This window comes from Panthera onca, chromosome X (genome assembly GCF_046562875.1).
Source record: "Panthera onca isolate mPanOnc1 chromosome X, mPanOnc1 haplotype 2, whole genome shotgun sequence".
In the NCBI taxonomy this organism is placed as follows: Eukaryota; Metazoa; Chordata; class Mammalia; order Carnivora; family Felidae; genus Panthera; species Panthera onca.
Window position 1 is genome coordinate 55,711,889 of NC_138357.1, and position 22,255 is coordinate 55,734,143.

Consider the following 22,255-nt stretch of genomic DNA (forward strand, 5'->3'; position numbering starts at 1 on the left):
CTGAAGGCCTAAGAATCACCATGATATAATTGATGGTATAAGTTCCTTTCTGAATCTGAAGGCCCAAAAACCAGGAGTGATGATGTCCAAAGGTAGGAAAAGATGTATGTCCCAGCTCAGGCAGAAAGCATGTTTGCCCCTTCTTTGACTTTTTGTTCTATTGAGTCATTCAGTGAATTGTATGATGACCATCTGAATTGGTAAGGATGATCTTGGAGTTAATAAGGGAGAGTAGTAGGGGACCCTATATTTTCCTCATCCCTGGAACATACCTATATAAATATCAATTCTGAAGATACAATAAATCGATCTGAGGACTGAGATAATAAACTGCACATCTAGAGGAAAAAAAGTATCACACCATAGAAGGTAGGACCTGTGGAAAGTTGATTTGTGGGATAAAAAATGCAGGTGCTGTGGCAGGGAGGGGGACATCATCACGGAGAGAAGAGAGAGAGAAAGAAAAAAAAAAGAAAGCAGTGTACAGGGGATTTCACAAGGAAAACTCTTTAACCCATTCACTGGAAAAAGGGGAGGGGCTTATTATTACAAGTTTTTAAAATAGCAGAGCTCAAAATCTGAAGTTTTAGAAGACTATATCATCACCAAGATCATGCGTGATGGGCTTAGCAGTGCTCCTGTGGAAAAGTGGGGACAGAGGCCTGTGAGCAAAAAAGCATGATCTGAGGACCCCCTGAGTCACACCAGGAGAGACAGTTCCCCTTGTTGGAGTGCATTTGGGACGGGTGGCACTACCTCCCAGGGGTAAGAGACAGTGGGTGCCATTGAGTGGACCTATTAAGTAGCATAGCAGCAGAGGAAACAGCTGAAGGCAACTAACCTGGAAGTCAGCTATTGGCTGAGCTTTGCCATAAACTCCGAACCCCTGAATAGTCATGCTACTAGCTGGTTTTTTTTTTTTTTTTTTTTTTTTTTTTTTTTTTTTTTTTTTTTTTTGAGGAAACCAGGATAAGCCACAGTGCAGCAAGACTTCTGGATCCCCAGAGGATCAACATGAGTCCACACTGCACCAGGTCCCTAAAATTTGGAATGTTGAAACCCAGCCATGTGCCTGAGATAAAACACAGGACCACTGTGCACCAGGCAGACAGATGGCTCTGACACAGACAGGGTGAAGGCAAGGTTCTGACAGATGCCTGGGACACAAGAGGAGAGATTGTTACTATTCTATGAGAGCTTCCTGAATAACAGTGGGACCAAAGTCCCCTCTCCAGGGAAAAGAGAGCAGGATGATGTCATTTTCCCCACACCCAACAAGATGGACAGACTTCAGTGAGAAGCAGAGACCCTAGTGGAGGCTGGAGACCCTTATACCAAGCAATGCCCCACTGCACCTTTATTAGGTGCAAGTCAGCACAAGAACCAGCAAAGCAGGTCCCTCTCCCAGAAAAGCATCACAAATCCCTCACACACTCCAAGTCTACTGATTATAGAGTGCTCAAAGATTCAGATATCTTCTTAATATAGCCATTACTCTCAGGAGCAGGAAACACAACAGGTTTTCCTAACACAGAGTATACAGAGGTCTAGGCAAAATGCCAAGAAGAAGGAACTCATCCCAAAGAAAGAACTGGAAGAGGTCACAGCCAGGGGGTTAATCAGAACAGATATAAGTAATATGCCTGAACCAGAATTTAAAACAACAATCATAAGGATATTAGCTGGACTTGAGAAAAGCATAGAAGACACTAGAGAGTCATTACTGCAGAGATAAAAGAACTAAACATTAGTCAAACTGAAATTAAAAATGCTATAAATGAGATGAAAAAGTGACTGGTGTAATGACAATAAAAATGGAAGAAGCAGAGAAATAATTCAGTGATATAGAAGATAAAATTATGGAGAATATTGAAGCAGAAAAGAAGAGGGAAAGAAGAATATTGTACCACCAATGTACACTTAGGTAACTCAGCAAATCCATAAAGTGTGATAACATTCATATCAGGAGTTCCAAGAGAAAAAAAGAAGGAAAAGGGGGTATAAGGTTTACTTGAGCAAACTATAGCTGAAAACTTCCTAATCTGGAAAAAGAAACAGACGTCCAAATCCAGCAGGTCCAGAGAACCATCAAAATCAACAAAAGCCAGCCAACACCAAGACATATCATATTAAAGTTTGCAAAATAAACAGATAATGAAAGAATACTGAAAGTAGCAAGGGAAAAAAGTCCTTAAACTACAAAGGAAGACAGGGTTAGCAGCAAATCTCTCTACAGAAACTTGGCAGACCAGAAGGGAATGGCATAATATATTCAATGTACTAAATGGGAAAATTATGCATCCAAGAATGCTTTATCCAGCAAGGCTGTTATTTAGAATAGGAGAAGAGACAAAAGTGTTTTTAAGACAACAATCAAACAAACAAACAAACAAACAAACAAAAACACTAAAGGAGTTCATCACCACTAATCCAGCCGTGCAAAAAATATATTAAGGGGACCTCACTGAGTGGGAAATAAAGAACAAAATCAACAAAGACTAGAAAAGAACAGATAAAATCTCCAAAAACACCAACTTCACTAGCAATACAATGGCACTAAACTCATATCTATCAATAATCACTATGAATGTAAGTGGACTAAATGCTCCAATCAAAAGACAAAGGTATCAGAATGGATAATAAAACAAGACCTATCTCTATGCTGCCTACAAGAGATTTATTGTAGACCTAAAAACACCTCCAGATTGAAAGTGAGGCGATAGAGAACCATTAACCATTGTAATGAGCATTAAAAGAAAGCCAGAGTAGCCATACATAGACAAACTAGATTTTAAACCAAACACTGTCACAAGAAATGAAGGTCAAAGCATTAGAGTCTGTTAAAAACTGAGAACAAACTGAGGGTTGATGGGGGGTGGGAGGGAGGGCAGGGTGGGAGGGAGGGCAGGGTGGGTGATGGGTATTGAGGAGGGCACCTTTTGGGATGAGCACTGGGTGTTGTATGGAAACCAATTTGACAGTAAATTTCATATATTAAAAAATAAAATAATAAAAAAAAAAAAAAAAAAGAAATGAAGGTCAGTATATCATAATAAAAGGATCTATCCAACAAGATCTAACAATTGTAAATATTTATGCCCCCAACTTAGTAACCCCGATATATAAATCCATTAATAACAAACATAAAGAAATTCATGATAATAATAGAATAATAGTAAGGGACTTTAACACCCCACTTCCAGCAATGGACTGGTCATATAAGCAGAACCAAAAAGGAAACAATGGCTTTGAAGGACACACTGGACCTGAGGGACTTAACAGATATATGCAGATCATTTTATCTTAAAGCATAAGAATACACATTCTTTTTGAGTACACATGAAACATTCTCCAGAATATATCACATACTTGGTCAAAAATCAAATAGTATAAAAAGTTTGAGATCAGACCATGAATATTTCAGACCACAAGACTATGATACTTGGAGTCAACCACAAAAAAAAATATTTGGAAGGGCCACCAATATATGAAGGTTAAAGAACAACCTACTAAACATTGAATGGGTTGACCAGAAAACTAAAGAAGAAATAAAAAATACATGGGCAGCAAATAAAAATGAAAACATAACAGTCCAAAACCTTTGGGATACAACAAAAGTAATCCTAAGAGGTAAGTGTATACAATACAGGCCTACCTCAAAAAGCAATAGAAGTCTCAAATACACAACCTAACATCTACAGGAACTAGAAAAAAAAGAACTTTTAATAAAACCTAAAGGCAGCAGATAGGGAGAAATAATAAAGATTAGAGAATAAATGAACAAAAGAGAAACAAACAAGCAAGCAAACAAACAAACAAACAAAAGAACAGATCAGCAAAACCAAGAGCTGATTCTTTGAAAGAATTAATAAAATTGATAGACCCCCTAGCAAGACTTATCACAAAGAAAAGAAAGGACCGGAATAAATATAATCAAGAATAAAAAAGGAAAACTCAAAACCAATACCACAGAAATACAAGAGAATAATATGAAAAATAATATGCCAAAAACTGGGCAATCTGGAAGAGATGGATAAATTCCTGGAAACATGCAAACAACCAAAAAAGAAACAGGAAGAAATTAAAAAAAAAATTAACAGATCCATAATTAACAATTAAATTGAATCAGTAATCAAAAGTCTCCCAATAAACAAGTGTCCAGGGCCAGATGGCTTCCCAGGAGAATTACACCAGACATTTAAAAAATAGTTAATACCAATTGTTTTCAGAATGTTCCAAAAATAGAAATGGAAGGGAAACTTACAAACTCATTCTACAAGGCCGGCATGACCTTGATTACAAACCCAGACAAAGACCCCAATAAAAAAGGAGATTTAAAGGCCAAGATCCCTGACCAAAATGGATAGAAAAATTTCCAGTAAGATACTAGCAAATCAAATCCAACAGTACATTAAAATAATGATTCACCATAATCAAGTGGGATTTATTAATGAGTCTATAATATAAAATCAATGTGATAAACCAGATTAATAAAATAAAGGATAAGAACCATATGATCCTCTCAATAGATGCAGAAAAACATTTGAAACAGTACAGAGTCCATTTTTTATAGAAATAAAGAGAGATAGAGGGAACATATTATGGATAGAGGGAACATATCTCAACATGATAGAGGCTGTATACAAAATACCCACAACTAATATCATCCTTGATGAGAAAAAACAGAGATTTTCCTTTTCATTTAGTAGCAAGACAGAGATGTCCACTCTCAACATTGTTATTTAACAAAGGACTGGTAGTCCTAACCTCAGCAATCAAATGCCAAAAAGAAGTAAAAGGCATCCAAATTGTCAAGAAAGAAGTCAAACTTTCACTATTTGCAGACAACTTGCTGGTCTATATAGAAAACCTGAAAGACTCCACAAAAATTTGCTAGAACTGATACATGAATTCAGCAAAGTCACAAGATATGAAATTAAACAACATAAATCTGTTGCATTTCTAAACACAAATTATGAAGCAGCAGAAAGAAATCAAGGAATTGATCCCATTTACAATTGCACCAAAAAACAATAGGATACCTAGGAATAAACCCAACAAAATAGGTGAAAGTCCTGTACTCCAAAAACTATAAACCATTTATGAAACAAATTGAAGATGACACAAAAAAATGAAAAACTTCCCATGATCATGAATTAGAAGAACAAATATTGTTTCAATGTCTTCAGCATTCAATGCAATCTAGTTATTTAATGCAGTCCCTATCGCTCCCAGGACCCTCAATAGGGACTGTAGCCCGGCTGTTGACTGTGTGGCAGTCAAAAGGTTGGATGTTGTAAGTAAAACATCCCCTCCCCCTAACCCCCCATCAACCCTCAGTTTGCTCCCTGTATTTAAGAATGTTTTATGGTTTGACTCCCTCTCAGTTTGTAGTTTTGTTTTGTTTTTTCTTTTCCTTCCCTTCCCTCATGGTCTTCTGTTAAGTTTCTCAAATTCCACACATGAGTGAGAACATATGACATCTGTCTTTCTCTGACTGCTTTATATTTCTTAATATAAATCACATCACAGATATTTAGATATAAATACATGATAATAGGTATAGATTGATTAAACAACAGATGATATCTAGATAGATGATAGCTAGCTAGGTGATAGATGATATCTAGCTAGCTAGATGATAGACAGATAGATGGATGATAGATAGATAGATTGATAGATAGATAGATAACAGATATGGATAGATAGATATATAAATGCATATGTATGTGTGGGCTTGTGTTAGTATAGATGTGTGTATTTCCTTGCTGTTTTCACTGGACGGGCATAGGAGCAATAACACCCCACCAACAATGGTCACACCAGCTCCCATAACTTTAAGTTTGTCATTCCACAATAAGAGGAATGGGGGGGCACCTGGGTGGCTCAGTCAGTTAAGCATCTGACTTCAGCTCAGGTCATGATCTCACAGTCTGTGAGTTCGAGCCCCACATTGGGCTCTGTGCTGACAGCTCAGAGTCTGGAGCCTGCTTCAGATTCTGTGTCTCCCTCTCTCTCTTCCCCTCCTCTGCTCATGCTCTGTCTCTCTCTGTCTCAAAAATAAATTAAATAAACATTTAAAAAATTTAAAAAAAAAAAGAGGAATGAGGGCATTAGAGAAATTGATGTCTTGTGGTTCTAGAATGTAAGAAATGCTTAAAACATGAGCATATCAAAAAGGCACAGAAACAATGCCCCAGAGCCTGGCAACCACCATTCTATACTCTGCTTCCATGAATTGTACTATTTTAGATACCTGAAAGAAGTACACTTAAGTAGTATTTGTCCTTCTGTGCCTGGCTTATTTATTTCACTTAGCATAATGTCCCCAATGTTCATCTATGTTGTCACATATAGCAGAATTTCCTACTTTTTTAAGGTTGAATTATAGTTCTTTGTATGTTTATATCACATTTTCTTTATCCATTCGTTGATGGGCATTTATGTTGTTTCCACATCTTAGAATAATGAATGATACTGCAATGAACATGTGAGTGCAAATATTTACTTACTTAAATTTTTTAAACATTTATTTACTTTTTCTTCTTTCTTTTTTCTTCTCTTCTATTCTACCACTATTTTTGTTTTTTACTTTCTATCTCACCTTCCTCTGAACTGGCACTAGAAAGTTAACATATAGCATTCGTATCTCTTAAAGAGAGTTTTCTATAGATTGTTCTGACAGCTGAAAAAATGAGATTGTACCAACAATCCCTACCAGGCAACATGAAAAACTAAACATCTCTCCAACCATTCAACTGCATGTTTTGCAGCAGTCACAGATAAAACAACAACAACAAACTAAAACCTTGGACAAGACCATAGTCACTATGGCAGGCATACACTAAGGTGAATCCCAGTGATTTACTCCCTTATATAATCTCCTCTTGATTGCAGGCAGAATACTTGACTTGCTTTTAACAAGTACGAATATGACAAAAGGTTATGGTATGTTCCTTGTTTGATTAGATTAGATTATAGAAGACTTCATTTTCACAGAATGGAGAAGCAGACATTTTGCTGGCCTTGAAGAAGAAAGCTGATATAATATGAACAGCCTGTGGGAAGGTATATATGGCCAGGACCTCAGAACAGCATCTAGGAGCTAAAAGCCTCAGTTCACAATCACAAGGAACTGAATTCTGCCAACAATCATGTGAGCTGGAGGATCTAAAGCTCCAGGAAAGAATGTAGACTGGCTGACTCCTTGATTGCAGTCTTGTGAGACCCTGAGTTGAAGAATCCAGCTAAGCCATATTCAGAATTCTGACCCACGGAAGCTGTGAGATGATAAATGTGTGTTATCTTAATTTGATAAGTCTAAATTTGTGGTAGTTACACAGCAATAGTGAACAAATTCAGTCATACACCTCTTTCTTCTCATCTTCTCACCCTATAAAAACTCCAATCCTTTTTTGGTTCAGAGTCACCAGGTCTTAAGTTTCTTTCTGATGTTAATCACCTAAATAAAGTCTTGAACATTTGACTCATTTTGACTATTTTTTTCCTTGACAATTTTATTTTGTGATGCAGATCCAGTCTGAATGAATACTTCTACTGAGGGTTCATACTAGGATAGAGTGCACAAGGAACTCAGGCTTCCTCCTTTTTCTGGATCTGCATGCTGTGTTGGGTGTTAAGGCCTCCTCCTACTCATGTGCTTCAATTTTTCCTGCAACACACAGGCTGTGGCTTTGAATATTTGAAAAGGTTAACCTATTATCTGACTACAGTCACTACCTCTGTTTTCCTTTAACGTTTCTGGAATATCTGGCCAAGTGGAGAATTAGATAATTGTCCAAAGGTAGAAAAACGACTTTCTGGCCCTTCTTCCATCTGCAATCTTTTATCATGGGCTAAGTAGTGACCTCAGGGAAGATGAACTTGAACTTAGTGGCTCTTTTCATAGTGCCTTAAAACAAAAAGGAAATAAGTTAGCACACTTACAGTGGGCAAATTTCTTTTAACTGGTACAAAGAAGCTGATAAAAAACACTCAAGAGATTCCAATTTATTGAGGCCTTTCTTAAAACAACTTCAGCTCTCTCTCCCCAAAGACCTGCTTTTTTCTAACTCTGTTACTACCTCTTATATTGCCAATCTCAGCTGGTCTCCCTCCTATTTTGCCCCCCACCCCAGCCTCCATTCTTTTTCTTCTCCTTCTTCCCTTTCCCAACTCCTTTTGGCTTTAGAGTAGAATGTCCATCCCCTCCCCTTCAAATATATGAAAACCTTGGTGATAGGAGAAAATCTTTTAAAGACAATTCCTGAAATATTTCCTCTCAAATTGACTGAAAAATAATCCAGCTCTGTCAACAAATTAACCTGTATCAATTTTATTTTTATTTATTTTTATTGTTTCCCTTTTTTAATATTAAATTTATTGTCAAAATGGTTTCCATACAACACCCAGTGCTCATCCCAACAAGTGCCCTCCTCAATGCCCATCACCCACACTCCCCTCCCTCCCATCCTCCATCAACCCTCAGTTTATTCTGTTTTTAAGAGTCTCTTATGGTTTGGCTGTCTCCCTCTCTAACTTTTTTTTTCCTTCCCCTCCCCCATGTAACCTGTCTCAATTTTAGGCATCAACTAGAAACCACTTTTAGGAAATACTCAGGGTTTGGGATTCACATTACCACTGCCACAGTCAACCTTCACTTTTTTGTTAATGGGATTTAGCCTAAAATGTATGCTATTTTGAAGCATAATATAGGCTGGCAGACCATATAGCCCAGCATTTTGAGGATAGCATAATAAACATAGAGAAAACCACACACTAAAAAATCATGGCACTGTTATTTAAAATAGCTTGTTAGACACGATTCAGGTAAGGATTGATACTTGAAGATATTGCAAGTAAAAAGGCTACTGGGTCCACAATTGTCTTTCTCTGACCAGGAAAGAAGCCACCCATCAGGCTGCTTAATCAGAAACAAAATAATTCCTCTCTGAGGAAGACCTATTCTAGTGTTCCAACTGTCTTTGGATCAACAAGGAGAAATAACTATATTAGTAAATGGTTATTCAATCTTGCTTTTAGTAGACATTATAACTACACTCTCCACAAATAATCTCTCCTAATTTCCCATCACCCTTCCTGACCAATAAAAAATCTTGGTGTTGAGACTTACCAAACACATTTTTTTCTTTCTCATCTCTCTCCACTTCCACTTTGCCTATCTCCTTGGAAATATTTTTTTTCCAAATGGCTTTTTCCTCAGTCTTTCCACCTCCACTAATTTGTTAACATTTATTAAAATTTTTTGCTCAGTGGGTACCTACTTTTAGGTGTACAAAGGACTTTTTCTTGATGCCCCAGACTCTGACAGTTAAATATACTCTATTATATGGTTCCACTTGACTACTCTGAACTCTTATATCTCTAACTCTCCTTTACACTAGAATTACCTAAATTTTATGTCTTACTTTCCTTAACATCCTCTGGGCTATCTCATCTACAAATATGGGAAAAATATAAAACTTTAATGAGCCAATATACACCCCACACAGCCTCTTTTTTATTACCCTAGGGAACCTAAAAAATTAGGGGGGCTATCCCTTTGATCATTCATCACCCACAAAGGGGGTGGGTGATCTGAAATTAGTCCACCCTTGACATCATTCAACAAAATAAAAGCCATAGGCACCAATCCTATAAACATGCCTGCCAGGCTCTTTCCCTCTCTCCTTCTGGATATTAGAGGGCCCTATGACTGGTTGGCACTCTCTTCCAGGGATTCCCCTTACTTTGCCAATTCCTGAAATAATAATAAACCTTTTAATTACTTGGAATTAGTGGTTCCTGTGTGGAGTATTTTGACATCTGATACCATTTAATGGAAGGGAACAGCAGATCCAACAAGGGCCAAGGTGCATCATAACACATTTATAGTTGTCATACATTTAATCCAGCTACCTATCTTTTTCCCTCTTCCAGAGAAAGGAATTGTTTAACATTAACTTGACAATGTTCCCTGCCTCACTCTGAACTCCTGTTAGATTCAGACTTACAATTCTTTGTAGGTGGGTCTCATCTTAGGAATGAACAGAATATTTTTAAGCTGGATATACTGGTATCAAAAATTTATTGAATCTAATCCCTTTTCTGAAGAAAAAAAAAACAGCACAACTAGATAAACTAGCTTGACTAGAGCCTGTCAGTTAGCAAAGAATGAATTAAAAAAAATTAAAAAGAATGAAATGGCTAACATATATAGATAGCACATGTTTTTGGTATGTTTCTGGATGTTATGGAAGCAAATTGTTGCTTATGCTGTCACTTGGCTGATGGTGCTCTTATCAAGCACAGTGAGCAAAATTGAGTTTTATTAAATGCCTTTTTTCTCCCTAAAAAAATTGGTTGTAATTAACATTGAAACTCACACTAGAGAATAAACTCACAAAGGAAAAGGAAGTATCTCAGTGGATCAGTATGTTAACAAAGTTACCCTTACCCAGGTTTAATTAAGTCATCAAATTAAAGTTGATATGGTTTATCCATATAATGTCATGAAGTTTATGAAAAAACTAAAGTCACAATTATCAGATAGTTAAAAAAAAAAAAAGATAATTGGAGAAATCTGGGTGTGCCCTCTAATCCAATGGGTTATAAAGATAGCAAGATGACTGTTCTCTCCAGACACTCTGAAATGGATCTTGGGAAAAAATGTGCACACTATAACCCATCACAGTAAATAATATGTAAAAACTCTTTTAGAATAACATTAAGGGGAAATTTATTTTTTTTAATTTTTATTATATTTATTTATTTTTGAGAGACAGAGTGAGACAAAGTGAGAGTGCAGGAAGGGCAGGGAGAGAGGGAGACACATAACCCGAAGCAGGCTCCAGGCCCTGACCTTTCAGCACACAATCCAATGTGGGACTCAAACACACAAACTGTGAGATCATGACCTGAGCCGAAGTTGGACGCCTAACCAGCTGAACTACCCAGACGCCTCCGTGGGGAAAATTTAATTTTAAAGCAGATAACGATCTGTAGTGTATGTCTTATGTACCAGACTTTGAAATCTGGAATGTGGTACATAGAAACCACAAGGGAGACTTTGAACATTCGCAAATGGACTTCATACAACACCCTTCATCACAAGATTTTGAAAAAGTGCTTATTATTGTCATCCTTTCATGTACTAAAAGGCTTTCCAAATTTGTTGAAAGGAAACTATTTTTATTGTGGTTTAAAAAAATATTAGATTGTATTTTTTCTACTTAACTTTCAGTACTGAGCTACTCATTTTACCAGGACCACAATTAAGGAAGTTTGTAATGTGTTGCCTGCTGGCCAAAAATTATACTGTTCCTACCATGCTCAATTCTTTAAAATCAAAATTTGCTAACTTTTCTAAAGACATAAAACTTACCTTGGCCTCAGTTAGTCCCATTGACCCTAATAGCAAACATAGATTATGATTATGCATTTGTGACAAGCAGACCAAAGAGATTAGGAACTACACTCCTATTTTAAACTCTACTTTGTTGTAGGAAAATATGGGATAAAAATGTAAAAGACTAATGCAATATACTCAGACTTATCATCAACAGGGCCAAATTGTCTTTCTAAAGAAGCTACCCCACTTTCTGGACTTACAACCAGGACACTTAGCCTGCTGGAGTTGACACCAACAAAAAACTGCTCTGGAGCCCCACTGGAAAGACATCTACCAGGTCCCCCTTATCACTAACAGGGTAGCATAGCTACAAGGGATATACTTTTGGTTCCTTGTGTCACAGCTAAAGTAATATGCACTTCTTATCTACTTGACTTCTACTTAACCAGAATCCCTAAACTGAGATTTCTCAAAATTTTCTGAAGTACATGATGACATAAAGAAAACAGCTTTCTCACAAATATTGGAATAGGCAGATGAAGTCAGAAAATGAGAAGCTTCTGCTCAAAACAATGGAACAAAAAACCCTGCCTCAAATTAGGTATTTCCCTTTTCATCCTAACCTTGAATATGTGCATCTCTAGAATTATACCCAAGTGCTGATCATAGAAAAGCTTTCTATTCTTGCTCTGTTATTTCTACAATGTCTTGCCCCTACTATTATCCTTCTCAATTCTAAAATCTTTGGCATCTTTTTTGGCTGGCATGCTTATGAAACCATTATCACCTATGATTGTTGCTTCTGCTTACTCTTTCCCATTAGCTCTTTTACTCCTTTATAAATACCAGTTCCCTATCCAAGAAGATATCTCTGCCATTACCACTGTCATTTGGCATATAATCCCATCCAAACTGAGTCTCTGACAAATGTCTGAAGTTGGAACATCTTACCCAAAATATGCCCCAAAAGGTTTTTCTTGAAAGAAAACATTTCTTTTTAATATTTAATCCATTGACCTAAATTACTGCAATGAAATCTGACAGGTTATTGGCCCAGCTGAAAGGAGTGGATATTGTTAGGCTGCCCCAACAGTAGCTTCACTCAGGTAAGCTACAACAATAAAACTGTGTTTTTCTCCCCACCCCCATAGCAATTCATCTATTATTTGTGGGTACAATGTTTTTGTTTTTGTTTTGTTTTGTTTTGTTTTTGTTGTTGTTGTTGTTGTTGTTGTTTTTTTGGCCAGTCAATTGGACACCTTGTCATCTACCCATCACTTTGCCCTGTTCTAACTGTATGGTTGCATGGAGTTTGAACAATTATTTTCTCTGTAAGTCAGAGATAAAATCCTTGCTTCTCAACCAGAGGGCAATTTGTGTTTGGGGTAAACACACTCTTCTGTAAAACACCCATTCTTAGCAGATGGTAGAAATACCTGCACAAAGAAACTCAAAGACTTGAAATCAGTCCAGATTTTCCACTGTTTGGAATGGGTTTTATTCTGGAGTTATTCTTGAAGGAGCAGCCCTTATGGAGTACTGAAGAATTTTGTCATAATACCCAGTTAAGTAATGTAATTATATATTTATACACACAGAAGAGCTAAGATACTGGAATAATCCAAGCTTAAAACATGAAACTATATATATATATATATATATATATATATATATATATATATATATATACATACATATATATAATTGTTACATATAAAACATAATAGTTATAATAATAGTTATAATGGTTATAACTATTATATATATATATATATATATATATATATATATATATATATATATATATAATGCAGGGAAAGGGCATAGAGAGAAGGAGACAGAGAATCCTAAACAGGCTCCGTACTGCCAGCCTGATGTGAGGCTCAAACTCACAAACCATGAGATCACGACCTGAGCCAAAATCAAGAGTCAGATACTTAACCAACCAAGCCACCCAGGCACCCTGAAACTATATATTTTTTAAAAATTTAATTTACTATTTTCTCCTTATATTTGTGAGGTAAATATTTCCTTCTTCCTGTTTATATAAGAGTTTACCTGTCAGTTGTTCTAGTCTAAGCTGTACTGTTTAAGTTAGCATGTTTGATATCCTAGTAACTGAGATTTTGAATGTAGTAAACCACGTAAATATAGTTCAAAACACAGCTTTCCTAGTTTATCATTAGTTCCATTTAAGAGTGGCACTTAATGTCATTCACCAGCTTTGTCATTTTATTATATTATAGGTCTGAGTTATCAAATATTTCACTTATTTAAAATATTTTTAGCTGAACAACTTCCTTATGAAAACTCCTAAAACCTTATCTTTCATACAAAACAATAATTTTCACTACAAATTGTTAGTATGAAATCGGAAACTGTTCTTCTCAACAAAAATTATGTATTAAACTTAAGGGTAAAGCTTTAGAGATGGCATTATTTTTTTTTTCTAATCTATTTCTCTTTGGTTGATAGCTTGGATTTAGTGTAATAATAAAAAAGGAGGAAATTTTGCTTTTTATAAAAGCATTCATTCACACATTATTGTCTCTGTTCTTATCCCCTTATTCTCTTTGTTCTCTAAGAAAATGCCTTATTTTAAGTCAATACATTTATATACACTGTATTTCTTTTTACAGTTTTCCATTTTATATTGTAATATTTAGTGAAGCTAATTCATGAACTAATGTTGCATTTATAACTATTGGACTCTTTCATATTTTTACCTTCTGCTCATCTTTTACAAAAGAATTTTAAAACCTAAATTACATGTTCTTTTAAAATTACTAAATGCATTGTAGTAGATGCTAAAGTCTGGGATTGTGATGCCTCCTGATTTGGTCTTCTTCAAAATTACTTTGGCTATTCGGGGCCTTTTGTGGTTCCATATGAGTTTTAGGATTGCTTGTTCTAGTTTCGAGAAGAATGCTCGTGCAATTTTGATTGGGATTGCTTTGAATGTGTAGATAGCTTTGGGTAGTATTGACATTTTGACAATATTTATTCTTCCAATCCATGAGCATGGAATGTTTTTCCATTTCTTTATATCTCCTTCAATTTCCTTCATAAGCTTTCTATAGTTTTCAGCATACAGATCTTTTCCATCTTTGGTTAGATTTATTCCTAGGTATTTTATGGTTCTTTGTGCAATTGTGAATGGGATCAGTTTCTTGATTTGTCTTTCTGTTGCTTCATTATTAGTGTATAAGAATGCAACTGATTTTGTATCCTGCAACTTTGCTAAATTCGTGTATCAGTTCTAGCAGACTTCTGGTGGAGTCTATCAGATTTTCCATGTATAATATCATGTCATCTGCAAAAAGTGAAATATTAACTTCATCTTTGCCAATTTGGATGCCTTTGATTTCCTTTTGTTGTCTGATTACTGATTCTGGAACTTCCAATACTATGTTAAACAACAGCGGTGAGAGTGGGCATCCCTGTCGTGTTCCTGATCTCAGGGAAAAAGCTCTCAGTTTTTCCCCATTGAGGATGATGTTAGCTGTGGGATTTTCATAGATGGATTTTATGATGTTTAAGTATGTTCCATCTATCCTGACTTTCTCAAGGGTTTTTATTAAGAAAGGGTGCTGGATTTTGTCAAAGGCCTTTTCTGCATTGATTGATAGGATCATATGGTTCTTATCTTTTCTTTTATTAATGTGATGTATCATGTTGATTGATTTGTGAATGTTGAACCAGCCCTGCATCCCAGGAATGAATCCCACTTGATCATGGTGAATAATTCTTTTTATATGCTTTTGAATTCAATTTGCTAGTATCTTATTGAGAATTTTTGCATCCATATTCATCAGGGATATTGGTCTGTAGTTCTCTTTTTTACTGGGTCTCTGTCTGGTTTAGGAATCAAAGTAACACTAGCTTCCTAGTATGAGTCTGGAAGTTTTCCTTCCCTTTCTATTTCTTGGAATAGCTTGAGAAGGATAGGTATTATCTCTGCTTTAAAGTCTGGTAGAACTCCCCTGGGAAGCCATCTGGTCCTGGACTCTTATTTGTTGGGAGATTTTTGATGACTAATTCAATTTCTTTGCTGGTTATGGGTCTGTTAAAGCTTTCTATTTCCTCCTGATTGAGTTTTGGAAGCATGTGGGTGTTTAGGAATTTGTCCATTTCTTCCAGGTTGTCCACTTTGTTGGCATATAATTTTTCATAGTATTCCCTGATAATTGCTTGTATCTCTGAGGGATTGGTTGTAATAATTCCATTTTCATTCATGATTTTATCTATTTAGGTCATCTCCTTTTTTTGAGAAGTCTGGCTAGAGGTTTATGAATTTTGTTTATTTTTTCAAAAAACCAACTCTTGGTTTCTTTGATTTGCTCTACAGTTTTTTCAGATTCTATATTGTTTATTTCTGCTCTGATCTTTATTATTTCTCTTCTTCTGCTGGGTTTAGGCTGTCTTTGCTGTTCTGCTTCTATTTCCTTTAGGTGGGCTGTTAGATTTTGTATTTGGGATTTTTCTTGTTTCTTGAGATAGGCATGGATTGCAATGTATTTTCGTCTCAGGACAGCCTTTGCTGCATCCCAAAATGTTTGGATTGTTGTATTTTCATTTTCGTTTGTTTCCATATATTTTTAAATGTCTTCTCTAATTGCCTGGTTGACCCACTCATTCTTTAGTAGGGTGTTCTTTAACCTCCATGCTTTTGGAGGTTTTCCAGGCTTTTTCCTGTGGTTGATTTCAAGCTTCATCGCATTGTGGTCTGAAATATGCATTGTATGATTTCAGTTCTTGTATACTTGTGAAAAGCTGTTTTGTGACCCAGTATGTGATCTATCTTGGAGAATGTTCCATGTGCACTCGAGAAGAAAGTATATTCTGTTGCTTTGGGATGCAGAGTTCTAAATATATCTGTCAAGTCCAGCTGATCCAATGTATCATTCAGGGCCCTTGTTTCTTTATTGACCGTGTGTCTAGATGATCTATCCATTTCTGTAAGTGGAGTGTTAAAGTCCCCTGCAATTACCACATTCTTATCAATAAGGTTGCTTATGTTTGTGAGTAATTGTTTTATATATCTGGGGACTCCTGTATTCGGAACATAGACATTTATAATTGTTAGCTCTTCCTGATGGAAAGACCCTGTGATTATTATATAATGCCCTTTTTCATCTCTTGTTACAGCCTTTAATTTAAAGTCTCGTTTGTCTGATATAAGTATGGCTACTCCAGCTTTCTTTTGACTTCCAGTGGCATGATAAATAGTTCTCCATCCCCTCACTCTCAATCTAAAGGTGTCCTCAGGTCTAAAATGAGTCTCTTGTGGACAGCAAATAGATGGGTCTTGTTTTTTTATCCATTCGGATACCCTATGTCTTTTGGTTGGCACATTTAGTCCATTTACATTCAGTGTTATTCTAAAAAGATATGGGTTTAGAGTCATTATGATGTCCACATATTTCATGCTTGTAGCAATGTCTCTGGTATTTGTCTCACAGGATCCCCCTTAGGAACTCTTGTAGGGCTGGTTTAGTGGTGACAAATTCCTTCAGTTTTTGTTTGTTTGAGAAGACTTTATCTCTCCTTCTATTCTAAATGACAGACTTGCTGGATAAAGGATTCTTGCCTGCATATTTTTTCTGTCCATCATATTGAGGATCTCCTGCCATTCCTTTCTGGCTTGCCAAGTTTCAGTAGAGAGATCGGTCACGAGTCTTATAGGTCTCCCTTTATAAGTTAGAGCACGTTTATCCCTAACTGCTTTCAGAATTTTTTCTTTATCCTTGTATTTTACCAGTTTCACTATGATATGTCATGCAGAAGATCGATTCAAGTTATGTCTGAAGGGAGTTCCCTGTGCCTCTTGGATTTCAATGCCTTTTTCCTCCCCCAGATCAGGGAAGTTCTCAGCTATTATTTCTTCAAATATATTCAGCACCTTTCCCTCTCTCTTCCTCCTCTGGAATACCAATTATGCGTAGATTATTTCTCTTTAGTGCATCACTTAGTTCTCTAATTTTCCCCTCATACTCCTGGATTTTTTTATCTCTCTTTTTCTCAGCTTCTTCTTTTTCCATAATTTTATCTTCTAGTTCACCTAATCTCTCCTCTGGCTCTTCAATCCGAGCCGTGGTTGTCTCCATTTTATTTTGCAGCTCACTGATAGCATTTTTTAGCTCCTCCTGGCTGTTTCTTTGTCCCTTGATCTCTGTAGCAAGAGATTCTCTGCTGTCCTTTATACTGTTTTCAAGCCCAGAGATTAATTTTATGACTGTTATTCTCAATTCAGTTTCTGTTATTTTGTTTAAATCGTTTTTTTTTTTTTTTTTAATTTTTTTTTTCAACGTTTTTTATTTATTTTTGGGACAGAGAAAGACAGAGCATGAACAGGGGAGGGGCAGAGAGAGAGGGAGACACAGAATCGGAAACAGGCTCCAGGCTCCGAGCCATCAGCCCAGAGCCTGACGCGGGGCTCGAACTCACAGACCGCGAGATCATGACCCGGCTGAAGTCGGACGCTTAACCGACTGCGCCACCCAGGCGCCCCTGTTTAAATCGTTTTTGATCAGTTCGTTAGCTGTTGCTATTTTCTGGAGGTTTTTTTGAGGGGAATTCCTCGGTTTCGTCATTTTGGATAGTCCCTGGAGTGGTGCCGGACTGCGGGGCACTTCCCCTGTGCTGTCTTGAATAACTTGGTTTGGTGGGCGGGGCCGCATTTGACCTGATGTCTGCCCCCAGCCCACCGCTGGGGCCACAATCAGAATGGTGTGTGCCTTCTCTTTCCCTCTCCTTGGGCCGGGATTCACTGTGGGGTGGCGTGGCCTGTCTGGGCTACTTGCACACTGCCAGGCTTGTGGTGCTGGGGATCCGGCATATTAGCTGGGGTGGATAGGCAAGGTGCACATCGACAAGAGGGGCAGGCTCAGCTAGCTTTTCCTTTGGAGGTCCACTTCGGGAGGGGACCTGAGGCACCAGGAGGGAGTCAGACCCGCCAGAGGGATGGATCCGCAGAAGCACAGCGTTGGGTGTTTGTGTGGTGCAAGCAAGTTCCCTGGCAGGAACTGGTTCCCTTTGGGATTTTGGCTGGGGAATGGGCGAGGGAGATGGCGCTGGCGAGCGCCTTTGTTCCCCGCCAAGCTGAGCTCTGTCATCAGGGGCTCAACAACTCTCCCTCCTATTGTCCTCCAGCCCTCCCGTTCTCTGAGCAGACCTATTAGCTTATAACCTTCCAGATGTTAAGTCCCGCTTGCTGCCAGAACACACACCGTCTGGCCCCTCCGCTTTTGCCAGCCAGACTCAGGGGCTCTGCTTTGCTGGAGGGCTGCCCCTCTGCCCCGGCTCCTTCCCACAAGTCCGTGTAGCGCGCACCGCCTCTCCACCCTTCTTACCCTCTTCCGTGGACCTCTCGTCTATGCTTGCCTCCAGACAATCCATTCTGCTAATCTTCTGGTGATTTTCTGGGTTATTTATGCAGGTTTGGGTGGAATCTAAGTGATCCACAGGACGCTGAGCTCAGAGTCCTCCTACGCTGCCATCTTCCCAGAAGCCCCCTGTGTTTAGTTTTAAACCGCAATTAAATACCAGTAATGAAACAACATTTGCTTGGAAATGTATACATTTATTTTTCTTAAAATATTATTGTCATCAATTTCTCCAATTATTATGTTTTTTATTGTTTGGAACTTTCATTTTTCCAAGCAGGAATTTAATATTACATAAGTCAGATACTGGGAGCGCTGTTAGTAGCTTTCAGGATATTATCTTGAGCTTGGTTGGACTGCAGAATAAGGATTATTTCATTAACCTTGGCACAGAGGAACTCAGGATATTTGAGCATATAAAGAATTTCAGCATCCTCCATTTCCAGCAGTATTTGAGAGAATTTCCCAGCCAGAGTTGGGTGAATGGCTTGAACCAGAGTAACCAGCTTTTCACCCAAAACATTCTTCTGAGTAGTAATTTGATGCCCACACAGATACATTCGACATATCATGACCAACAGGGATGGGCTTCTGGATGGATGCTGGCCTTCCTACTTTAAATTTACGAGGCCTGAAGACATCTGCAACACCAGTAACTTTCTTGAATCTTTGGTTTGCATGTGATCCCAAAGAAGAAGTTTGAGGTTAAACAGCCATGGTCAGGGTTGTTGTACTGGTGATTTGATAGGCTGATTTGATCCCTGCCACTTGTGGTGGTATGAAGGTGCTGACTAATGGCTTATGTGCTACTGCTGTGTGGATAGCATAATGTATATTCTGAGATGGATGATGTTTGTCCCTGAACACAGGCTTGCAAAGATGTGCACTGCACAGTGAGACTGAGGAAGAATCGACATGAAGTTATTTGATGGTGTTTTATTTCAATAGTTGATTATAGGATTATCTTCATCTCTCACAGCTGAGATTCTCTCCATGTAGTTCTTGGTGAGGAAAGCATGGCACTCATCCTTACTCTGTGCAATAGCCACATAAAGTGGTTTGGTGATCACAATTTTCCCATTCATTTCCATGACAGCTTTATTAGCTTCCTCAGGAGTTGTATACCAAACAAAACCAAAGCCTTTGCTGTGGCCTGCCTCCATCATGACCCTGGCACTAGAGATTGTCCCAAAGAGAGAGAATTCTCTTCTCAGTTGTTTGTCATCAATTTCCTCTTCAAGATTTTTCACATAGAGGTTAGCCCCCTTGCCCTTGGTGAGTTTACCTGCTTTATTTGTTCAAATTTGTGTTTTAGTTCATATTGTCTCTCCAGTTTGTTCTGGGCTCTACCAACATAAATTTGATTTCCATTAAGGACTTTTCCATTCATTTCTTCAATGGCTTTCTTTGCATCTTCCCAATTCTCAAAACTCACAAATCCAAACCCTTTGGATTTTCCACTTTCAAAAGTCATAACTCTCACACTTAATACAGAACCAAACTCACCAAAAATTTCTTTAAGGCATTCATCATCTACATCATCTCCAAAATTCCTGATGTAAACACTGGTAAATATATTTGCTTTAGCTCTGAGCTCTGCCTCCCTTTTTTTGCGAGGTTTAAACTGCCCAAAAAAATTCGCCTACCTTTCAACAGAATACCATTCATCTTTGCAATAGCCCTTTCAGTGGCATCTGATTTCTCAAAATGCACAAATCCAAAACCCCTTGATCCACTTTCATCACTTACTACTTTACAAGAAAGAATGTTTCCAAAGACAGAACATGTATTATAAAGGGACTTATTAACAATAGATGGCAAGATTTTTAATGAATATATTGCCCACTGCACTCTTACAAAGTGATAGGTCATGCTGGGACCACATAATAGGCAGTAGTTTGCCATTCATAATATCAAAGTTCATAGTGTTCAGAGCCCACTCAGTATCCACCTGCACCAAGAAGTTTACATACGCTTAGCCCAGGGAGTGGCGTGTTACCTCATCGCGGCACAACCGAATGGAAAGGATAGGCCCAGCTCTAAGGAATTTCCCATACAACATTGCCTCATTCACTTCAGGGTGCAAGTCTCTGACATAGAGTGTGGACATTTCGAAGTGGGTAACTGAAGCATTCATCTTGAGTTAGATCTTGAGTGAGATCTCCATCAGGCACCAACACCGGAACTCTTTCAGTGGGAGATAGTCAATCAAAGGAGGAATTGAGGCCAGGAATGCTCTGTTTGGCTTCAGCCACAGTTGAAGCTGGAGCTCAGCTGTGGGAAACTGAGACTATGGGCCTCGGTTATGGTGAGTCATGAACATTGCCTATAGATACATATAGCGTGCCTGATTGTGATGCAGTCTGTGCTAGTTCAGTGTCACGTGCATAGGTGTCATAAGCCAAGGGGATGAAGGCAGGCAGGCAGCCTTTCATGTCATGTTTTTTCTGATGGCTAAAATCAGAATTTGCTTTGCTCAGCCTCCTTAGGCACCCAAAGGTAGTGGCCACAACTGTTCCACGGGCTACTTGGATGCAAGAAATGCATCTCCAGGCAGTGAGAAGCAGGTGCTTCAGTGGTCTTTGTCTAACTTGCCTTACTTTTTCTTATCACTAACATTCCACCTCCACTCCTCTCTTCCCCAGCCCCTCTCCACTTCTCACCATCTGTCCTCTGCTCCATCCTTCTCCATCCTTCCCAACCCTTCATGCTTATGTGTGTGTGTGTGTGTGTGTGTGTGTGTGTGTGTGTGTGCTTTCTCTTTTAAGGGTTTTCTGGGGCATGCCAAAGGGGAACGGTCCATGTGTTTAAAAAAATCTCCACGTGGACTCTCTGCTGTAACAGCTTGGTGGTGTTTAGATTTTAAGGTTTGTTTGCAAACTATTTTAAAAAACTTAATGAAAGTCTATGGCGGAGGGGAAGAAAAAAAAAGAGGTTAGAGAGGGAGAGAGCCAAAGCGTAAGAGACTCTTAAAAACTGAGAACAAACTGAGGGTTGATGGGGGGTGGGAGGGAAGGGAGGGTGGGTGATGTGTATTGAGGAGGGCACCTTCTGGGATGAGCACTAGGTGTTGTATGGAAATCAATTTGACAATAAATTTCACATTAAAAAATAAATAAATAGCCCACTGGGGAAGCCTCAAAAAAATAAAATAAAAAACTTTTTCTGTAATCAAATGAAATACAGAGTTCACTATTTTCTGTAGTAGCTTCAAAATTCTTTAGGCCTGTTATTGCTTATATTTGGTATTAAAATTTTGCTTTAGAATAAATGCTAGCAGCTTAAACCTTAAATTTTCTAGCATGTCTGAGGTATGATAATTTTCATGGATAATAAAATTTTTAAGAATTGAACTATCAGTAGGAAAATGTCATTTTTAGAGCACAATGAAAGCACACTTTATTATTGGTCTGTCTTGAATTAACTAATGGAAATTTGCTGATGTACTATTACACTTTTACATATAAAAATTAGTAAGAGAGAATTAAGGCTTAGTAAAAAGAATTGATATTAATTCTCT

The 22,255-nt window shown here is 37.8% G+C and overlaps 1 pseudogene; it reads right to left on the reverse strand.

Annotated features, from left to right (window-relative positions):
- Window positions 1-19,676: 19,676 nt before the first annotated feature.
- On the reverse strand, window positions 19,677-21,163 carry LOC145713757 (polyadenylate-binding protein 1 pseudogene; annotated as a pseudogene).
- Window positions 21,164-22,255: the final 1,092 nt, after the last annotated feature.